Source organism: Artemia sp. Qi Xiang Cuo, chromosome 4 (assembly GCF_049724085.1).
Source record: "Artemia sp. Qi Xiang Cuo chromosome 4, ASM4972408v1, whole genome shotgun sequence".
Taxonomy (NCBI): domain Eukaryota; kingdom Metazoa; phylum Arthropoda; class Branchiopoda; order Anostraca; family Artemiidae; genus Artemia; species Artemia sp. Qi Xiang Cuo.
In genome coordinates this window covers 45,197,733-45,207,744 of record NC_142797.1, presented here as the reverse complement: position 1 = coordinate 45,207,744, position 10,012 = coordinate 45,197,733, and the positions used below count along the sequence as shown (strand labels likewise).

The 10,012-nt window shown below is 32.6% G+C and overlaps 1 long non-coding RNA gene across 1 annotated transcript in view; it reads right to left on the bottom strand.

Annotated features, from left to right (window-relative positions):
- Positions 1-431: 431 nt before the first annotated feature.
- Positions 432-10,012, bottom strand: part of LOC148953158 (uncharacterized) — a 161,028-nt gene continuing 151,447 nt past the window's right edge. The window contains exon 2 of the long non-coding RNA XR_016141664.1: positions 432-597. This is a non-coding gene — a long non-coding RNA (uncharacterized LOC148953158). The remainder of the gene's footprint in view (positions 598-10,012) is intronic.

Here is a 10,012-nt window from a genome sequence, read left to right as displayed (position 1 = left end):
ACATATAACGAAGTATGGAAGGAAGTCCTGACAACTACCAATAAAACGTCTTATTGTTATGTATTTCTTTTTTGATCATAAATGCCAACCATACCTTTGTTAAAAAAACAAAGGTTTTGCCATATATATTTCATAATGACGAATCACAAGTCGTGGTAATTTGAACCAAACAAACTGAAAATAATAGCAATGATTATTAGGTTTTGGATTTTGACATGGATAAGGCCATCAATGCCTATCATACCTTTGAAAATCAAAAACTTGACTAGATAAATCGTTGGAAGAACGATTTTTTTTCTCTCCCTGTGTCTGGAAAACCTCTCTAGAGCCACTGGCATTGCTCTAGGCTATAAAATCTATATAAAAAAATATAATTGGAAAACAGAAAATATTTTGCCAGAGAAAGATCCTGCAAAGTGGGCTCTTTGATACTAATCCATAAAACACGTATATCTTACCGAAGGATGTTCTGCATTCTTTAGAGCTTGAATGTTTTTATTTTGTGGCATTACTGGAGTTACTGATTTGTCACTTCCGGGACTGCTTGGATTTGGAACTTCTCCTTCAACTGACTTAGATGGGCTTATACCTATTGTCCTAAAAAAAAGTAGGATTTTAGTTTTGTTAAATTATAAATTCGGTTGCTTTTAACTTATTATTAGAAAATGCTTCTAATTTAAGCTATTTTTTCTGCGTTAAAGTAATTTCAGCCTTTTGAATAGCAGCCAGGTCACCTTTCGATGCAGATAAGGAAAGACATTCTGTCTTGACATACAATTATACGTTCAATTTCCTCTTTTAGTGTCCTTATTATTAAAATTTCATTCCCATATAAATAAAAACTTTTATATCGACAAGTTTTGACGTGTGAGTCAAAGAGAAAAGGGGAGATTAAGAGAAAGGGAGAAAGAGAGATACGACAGATAGAAAAAGAGAGATAGAGATAAAATTGAAAGGGGAGGGAGAAAAAGAGAGAAGAGTTAGAGAAGAGAAAAGGTAGAGGGAGAGATAAAAAGCAAATCCACGAGCACTAAATTATTCATATTTTATTTAAATTACTCTTAGAGAGTTTATTGACTAAATCAATAGATTACACATTTTTCAGATATCACGGATAAATATAAGATAACAGATGAAAACGTTGAGAATCTTAAATAAAATGTGAGGAACTTCGTCAGCATTTTAATCTGAAAGACTATTGCCTTGGAATGTAAACTAAGAATTATCTTTTCATTGCCGTCAGGTAAAATTCTGCTGACGGTTATTTAATAGCTCTGCAGTTTATTCTCATCAATTATTCAGCTTACATGGTTACTTTTAAGTGGAAAAATTCATTTTAAACTTATTTGCCGTAACTATTGGCCACAAAGCAAAAGATTTATAAATTAAGCATTTACAGGTACTGATTTAAAAGATGTCTCCCGAAAAGTTTTCCAAAGAAAAGTGAAAAACTACATTAAGATCTAAAACCAGCAGAAACAGTAACAATTCAAACTTAAAATAAGTGGTCATAGCTTTGAATTCGCAAATGAAACCCAAAACGAAAGAAATTAAAATGAATAGTCATTTCAAACATAACGATAGCAGATACTGCTATGGATAAATCCTAATATAAAATGAGCAGGTTAGTCAAATTTGAAACAAGCAGAAATTACCGCGAATAATAATAAATTCTTGAAATTACAGAGCTTGATTCGCACTTTACTACTACTATTAACAACTCACCGCAGCACTAAGCCGCCTGAGACCAACACAGCTACGCACGCTCCTCCTCCATCCCAATCTATTCAAAGCCTCCTGTGTTACACCTGCCCACGAAGTTCCCATCTCCTTTAAATCTTTCTTTATAAAGTCCTCCCACCTCCAAAGGGACGACCTGCTTTCCGTTTAGCTCTAGACGGACCGCCATTTTACGCTTTACTGAGAATGGTGTGCATTTTGAACAGTGTAATTTCTATTTTTCAAAATATCAGCAACAATAAAAGTTAAATCATGATAGTGATGGAGAGTAGAGGAGTAGAAAGGCCTCATGATGTCCCGGGGGCACACCATATATGGGCATAGTGTCCCTAGGGAGAACACCTGTGCTGTCAGTACAACGGGGACTCCATATATAGGCATAGCCTCCCTAGGGGAATTGGATTTCTGAGAAATTGATTGCGTAACCTAGGCTAACCTCATGAGCTCGTGATGGGGCACCATATATGGGCATAGCCTCCCTAGGGGAATTGAATTTCTGAGAATTCTTTCCGGGGCGAAGTTTATTAATGTCTTTGATGTATTTCCAAGGAGAATTGTTTCCGGGCGAATGTTTATTAATGTCTTTGGAGTTCTTCCAGGAAAGTTGTTTCCGGGCGAATGTTTTGATCTTAGAGATGAAGAGATTAACGCGGGAAAGGGTTATCTAGTAATTTGAAATGTGACAGCGCAGGGATGTCAAAAACAAAAGAAACACGCAGAAATTACGTTTAGGGGTTATTTGGGTGAAACCGTTTTAGACATTTTAGGGAATTATTTCGACGAAACAGTTAGAGACATTTTAAAAGATGATTTTAGAAGATGTTTTAGAAGAGGATTTGAGGGTGAAACTCTGTGGTCGTTATAATACACAAGTTCCATTTGAACAGTGTCGTGAGGTCCTCTAACCCAAACCCAAAGGGCTCAGATCCCCCTAACCCAACACCGAAGGAAGCCCCCGGTCCCCAAAGGTCCCCCGGGCTCCCAAAGGACCACCCAGCCCCCAAGGGCCCCCCGGACCCCCAAAGGTTCCCCGGCACCCCAAAGGCCCCTGAGCCCCCCTTTTTTAATATTTTTAATTTGCACATTTTGGGACACAAAAGGGTCCCCCCCAACTTTTGACTCCCCCTCACAACTTTGGTGTTTTGTCATGGTTTACCTTGTCAAAGTTACATTCTCTTGCTTTTCAAAGTTCATTGTGGATTTCTTTTTTTTAAATTCGAGAGTTTGAATATTTCAGTAGTGTTTTGTAATGGTTTACATTGTCGCAGTTACATTCTCTTGATTTTCAATGTTCATTAATGATTTCCTTCGTCGAATTGAAAGAGTTGGAATATTTCAGTAATGTTTTGTTGTAGTTTACCGTGTCGCAGTTACATTTTCTTGATTTTTCAAAGTTCATTTTGAATTTCATTCCTTGTAATGCAAGAGTTGGAATATTTCAGTTGTGTTTTGTCGTGGTTTACCTTGTCACAGTTACATTCTCTTGATTTTTTCAAAGTTCATTTTGATTTTTTTCATTGAAATGCAAGAGTTGGAATAATTCAGTTGTGTTTCATTGTGGTTTACTATCTCGCCACTACATTTTCTCTATTTTTGACAGATCATTTTGAACTTATTTCATTAAAATGCAAGACTTGGAATAATTCAGTAGTGTTGTATGGTGGTTTACTCTGTCACAGTTACATTATCGTTATTTTTGTAAATTCATTTGAATCTCTTCCGTTGAAAAGCAAAATTTTAAATACTACAGGTGTGTTTTGTTGCGGTTAATCGTGTCAAACTTAAATTCTCTTGATTTTTTAAACTTCATTTGATTTTTTTCATTTAAATGTAAGAGTTGGATTAATTCAGGAGTTTTTTATAGTAGTTTAACATGTCTCAACTACATTCTCTTGATTTTTCAAAGTTCGTTTTGGATTTTTTTCGTTGAAATGTAAGAGTTGGAATAATTCAGTAGCTTTTTGTCCTTGTTTGCCTGATCGCGCTTACAGTCCCTACATTTTTCAAACTTCTTTTGAATTTATTTCATTGAAATGCAAGAGTTGGATTATTTCAGTAGTGTATTGTCGTGGTTTACCTTGTCGCAGTTACATTCTCGCAAGAGTTGGATTATTTCAGTAGTGTTGTATCGTGGATTACCTTGTCACAGCTACATTCTCTTGATTTTTCAAAGTTCATTTTGTATTTCTTTCGTTTAAATACAAGAGTTGGAATAATTCAGTAGTGTTTTGTCGTGGTTTACCCTGTCACACTTTCATTCTCTTGATTTTTCAAAGTTCATTTTGAATTTCTTTCATTGAAATGCAAGAGTTGTATTATTTCAGTAGTGTATTGTCGTGGTTTACCATGTCGCAGTTATATTCTCTTAATTTTTCAAAGTTCATTTTGAATTTCTTTCATTGAAAAGCAAGAGTTGGATTATTTCAGTAGTGTTTTGTCGTGGTTTACCATTTCACAGCTACATTCTCTTGATTTTTCAAAGTTCATTTTGGATTTTTTTCATTGAAATGCAAGAGTTGGATTATTTCAGTAGTGTTTTATCGTGGTTTACCTTGTCACAGCTACATTCTCTTGATTTTTCAAAGTTCGTTTTGGATTTTTTCGTTGAAATGCAAGAGTTGGAATAATTCAGTAGTGTTTTGTCCTTGTTTACCCTGTCACACTTTCATTCCCTTGATTTTTCAAAGTTCATTTGAATTTATTTCATTGAAATGCAAGAGTTGGATTATTTCAGTAGTGTATTGTCGTGGTTTACCATGTCGCAGTTACATTCTCGCAAGAGTTGGATTATTTCAGTAGTGTTTTATCGTGGTTTACCTTGTCACAGCTACATTCTCTTGATTTTTCAAAGTTTTTTTTTCGTTGAAATGCAAGAGTTGGGATAATTAAGTAGTGTATTGTCGTGGTTTACCCTTTGATACTTTTATTCTCCTGATTTTTCAAAGTTCATTTTGAATTTCTTTCATTGAAATGCAAGAGTTGGATTATTTCAGTAGTGTTTTGTTGTGGTTTACCTTGTCACAGTTATATTCTCTTGATTTTTCAAAGTTCATTTTGGATTTCTTTCATTGAAATGCAAGAGTTGGATTATTTAAGTAGTGTTTTTTCATGATTTAACTTGTCACAGTTACATTCACTTGATTTCCAAAGTTCATTGTGGGTTTCTTTCATTGAACTGCAAGAGTGGGATTATTTCAGTAGTGTTTTGTCATGGTTTACCTTGTCGCAGTTACATTCTATTGATTTTCAACGTTCATTGCGGATTTCTTTCATTGAAATGCAAAAGTTGGAATATTTCAGTAGTTTTGTTGTAGTTTACCCTGTTGCAGTTAAATTTTCTTGATTTTTCAAAGTTCATTTTGAATTTCATTCGTTGAAATGCAAGAGTTGGAATATTTCAGTAATGTTTTGTTGTGGTTTACCTTGTCACAGTTACATTCTCGTGATTTTTCAAAGTTCATTTTGAATTTCGTTCGTTGAAATGCAAGAGTTGGAATATTTCAGTAGTGTTTTGTTGTGGTTTATCGTGTCACAGTTACATTTTCTTGATTTTTCAAAGTTAATTTTGATTTTTTTCATTGATATTCATGAGTTGGATTATTTCAGTAGTGTTTTATCATGGTTTACCTTGTAAGAGTTACATTCTCTTGATTTTTTAAATTTCATTTTGGATTTCTTTCGTTGAAATTCAAGAGTTGGAATAATTAATTAGTATTTTGTCGTGGTTTATCTTGACATATTTTGATTCTCTTGATTTTTCAAAGTTCATTTGAATTTCTTTCATTGAAATGCAAGAGTTGGATTATTTCGGTAGTGTATTGTCGTGGTTTACCATGTCGTAGTTACATTCTCTTAATTTTTCAAAGGTCATTTTGAATTTCTTTCATTGAAATGCAAGAGTTGGATTATTTCAGTAGGGTTTTGTCGTGGTTTACCATTTCACAGTTACATTCTATTGATTTTTCAAAGTTCATTTTGAATTTCTTTCATTGAAATGCAAGAGTTGGACTATTTCAGTAGTGTTTTGTCATGATTTACCTTGTCACAGTTAAAATATCTTAATTTTTATAATTTAACTTTAAATTTCTACCTGTGAAGTGTATGAGCTGAACCATTTCTGTTGTGTTTTGTTCTGGTTTGCTTCCTCACAGTTAAATTCTCTTGATTTTTAAAAGTTCATTTTTAATTCACTTAATTTAAATTAATGATCTGGATAATTCCAGAAGTGTTTTGTAGTGGTTTACCTTGTCATAGTTACTTTCTCTTGATTTTCAAAGTTCATTTTGGATTTATTTCATTGAAATGCAAGAGTTGGACTATTTCAGTAGTTTTTTGCTGTGGTTTACCTTGTAGCACTTACATTCTATAGATTTTTCAAAATTCATTTTGAATTTATTTTATTGAAATGCATGAGTTGGAACATTTCAGTATTGTTTTGTCGTGGCTTACCTTGTCACAGTTACATGCTCGTGATTTTTCAAAGTTCATATTGAATTTATTTCATTGAAATGCAAGAGTTGGAATATTTCAGTAGTGTTTGTTGTGGTTTATTGTGTAACATTTGCATTCTATTGATTTGCCATAGTTCATTTTGATGGTGTACCTTGTCACACTTACATTCCCGTGATTTATCAAAGTTTATTTTGAATTTCTTTCGTTGAAATGGAAGACTTGGAATATTTCAGTATTGTTGTTGCAGTATACATTGTCGCAGTTACATTCTATTGATTTTCAAAGTTCATTGTGGATTTCTTTCATTGAAATGCAAGAGTTGGATTATTTCAGTAGTGTTTTGTCGTGCTTTACCATGTCGCAATTACATTCTCCTGATTTTAAAAGTTAAATTTTTATTTCTTTCATTGAAATCAAAGAGTTGGAATATTTCAGTAGTGTTTTGTTTTAGTTTACCTTGTCACAGTTACATTTTCTATATTTTTCAAAGTTCATTTTGAATTTCTTTCGTTGAAATGCAAGAGTTGGAATATTTCAATAGTGTTTTGTTGTAGTTTGCCTTGTCGCAGTTACATTCTCTTGATTTTTCAAAGTTCATTTTGAATTTCTTTCATTGAAATGCAAGAGTTGGAACATTTCAGTAGTGTTTTGTCGTGGTTTACCTTGTCGCAGTTACATTCTCTTGATTTTTCAAAGTTCATTTTGAATTTCTTTCATTGAAATGCATGAGTTGGAACATTTCAGTAGTGTTTTGTCGTGGTTTACCTTATCACAGTTACATTTTCGTGATTTTTCAAAGTTCATTTTGAATTTCTTTCGTTGAAAAACAAGAGTTGGATTATTTCAGTAGTGTTTTATCGTGGTTTACCTTGTCACAGTTACATTCTCTTGATTTTTCAAAGTTCAGTGTCGATTTATTTCATTGAAATGCAAGGCTCGGAATATTTCAGTAGTGTTTTAACATGGTTTACCCTGTACCAGCTACAGTCTCTTAATTTTTCAAATTTCATTGGGAATTTTTATAATTAAAATGCATAATCTGGAAAGCATCGGTAGCATGTTTATTGGAATTTTATTGTAAGACACTTCATGTTATGATTTTAATAAGATCCTGTGTGATGACTTCAATTTAAATGCAAGAGTTGGAAAATTTCAGTAGTGTTTTGATATGGTTTACCTTGTCACAGTTACATTCTCTTGATTTTTCAAAGTTCATTTTGAATTTCTTTCATTGAAATGCAAGAGTTGGAATATTTCACTAGTGTTTTGTCATGGTTTACCCTGTCACAGTTACATTCTCTTGATTTTTCAAAGATCATTTTGAATTTCTTTCGTTGAAATGCAAGAGTTGGAATATTTCAATAATGTTTTGTCATGGTTTACCTTGTCAGACTTACATTCTCTTAATTTTTCAAAGCTTATTTTGGTTTTTTTTTGGTGAAATACAAGAGTTGGAATATTTCAGTAGTGTTTTGATGTGGTTTACCTTGTCACAGTTACATTCTCTTGATTTTTCAAAGTTAATTTTGGTTTTCTTTCGGTGAAATTCAAGAGTTGGAATATTTCAGTAGTGTTTTGTTGGGGTTTATTATGTCACACTGACATTCTCTTAATTTTTCAAGGCTCATTTTGAATTTCCTTTGTTGAACTTCACGAGTTAGAATATTTCAATAGTGTATTGTCACGGTTGCCCTTGTATCAGTTACATTCTCGTGGTTTATAAAATTCCGTACAGATTATCTTTTATTTAAGTGAATGAATTGAATCGTATCGGGGGTTCTTGTCTTTAGTTTTACCTATTAAAATAGCAGTTTCATTATGCTTCATTGAATAATTTGAGTTTCTTTCGTTTAGATGAAAGAGATGGAACATTTAAGTAGCATTTTGTCATGGCCACTAATTCCAGTTATCAATTCTCTTTAATTTTCATAGTTCATTTTGAATTTCATTAAATTTAATTCAAGAGTTGGAATATTTCAGTAGTTTTTTGTTGCGGTTTACCTTGTCACAATTACATTCTCTTAATTTTTCAAAGTTCATTTTCATTTTGAATTTCTTTCGTTGAAATGCAAGAGTTGGAATATTTCAGTAGTGTTTTGTTGTGGTTTACCTTGTCACAGTTAAATTCTCTTAATTTTTCAAAGTTCATTTTGAATTTCTTTCGATGAAATGAAAGAGTTGGAATATTTCAATAGTGTTTTGTCATGGTTTACCTTGTCAGACTTACATTCTCTTAATTTTTCAAAGTTAGTTAGGCTAGGTCAAGTTAGGTTAGGTTATGTTAAGTTAGGTTAGGTTAGGTTAGCCTACGTACGCGCGCGTACCTAGGCTAACCTAACCTAACCTAACTTAACATAACCTAACCTAACTTGATCTAGCCTAACCTAACCTAACCTAACAAAAGTGAAAGTGTGACAGGGTAAACCATGACAAAACACTACTTAATTATTCCAACTCTTGCATTTCAACGAAAGAAATCCAAAATAAACTTTGAAAAATCAAGAGAATGTATCTGTGACAAGGTGAACCATGGTAAAACACTATTGAAATAATCCGACTCTTGCATTTCACGAAAGAAATCCAAAATGATCTTTGACAAATCAAGATAATGTAACTTTGACATGGTAAACCACTATAAAACACTACTTAAATATTCCAACTCTTGCATTTCAACTAAAGAAATCCAAAATTAACTTTGAAAAATCAAGAGAATGTAACTGTGACAATGTAAACCACGACAAAATACTACTTAAATAATCCAATTATTTCATTTCAACGAATGAAATTCAAAATGAACTTAGTAAAATAACGAGAATGTATCTGTGACAAGGTAAACCATGACAAAACACTACTGAAATATTCCAACTCTTGCATTTCAACGAAAAGAAATTCAAAATGAACTTTGAAACATTACGAGAATGTAACTGTGACAAGGTACACCATGACAAAACACTACTGAAATATTCCAACTCTTGCATTTCAACGAAAGAAATCCAAAATGAACATTGACAAATTAAGAGAATGTAACTGTGAGAAGGTAAACCACAACAAAACACTACTGAAATATTCCAACTCGTGCATTTCAACGAAAGAAATTCAAAATGAACTTTGAAAAATTAAGAAAATGTAACTGTGACAAGGTATACTACGACAAAACACTATTGAAATATTCCGACTCTTGCATTTCATCGAAAGAAATCCAAAATGAACTTTGAAAAATTAAGAGAATGTAAGTGTGACATGGTAAACCACAATAAAACACTACTGAAATATTCCAACTCTTGCATTTCAACGAAATAAAACCAAAATGAACTTTGAAAAATCAAGAGAATGTAACTGTTACAATGAAAAACGTAATACACCACAACTTACATCGTTCTGGTCGCTCGTAACGCCTAAATAAAACAAAAATAAGAAATGAAAAAATTTAGCTTGTTCATGTGTGACGGTGTATATTGTTGAAAAATTAAATTTAAATATCGAAACTCTTGCATCCATATAATAGAACTTCAAATGAACTTTGAAAAATCAACAGACTTTAGCTGTGACATGATAAACCACAAAAAAACAGTACTGAAATATTCCAACTCTTGCATTTCAATGATAGAAATTCGAAATGAACTTTGAAAAATTAAGAGAATTTAACTGTGACAAGATAAACCACAACAAAACACTACTGAAATATTCCAACTCTTGCATTTCAACGAAAGAAATTCAAAATGAACTTTATTCAAAATGGTTAATTCAAATGGAAATTCAAAATGGTTATGTTAAGTTAGGTTAGGATAGCCTACGTACGCGCGCGTACGTAGGCTAACCT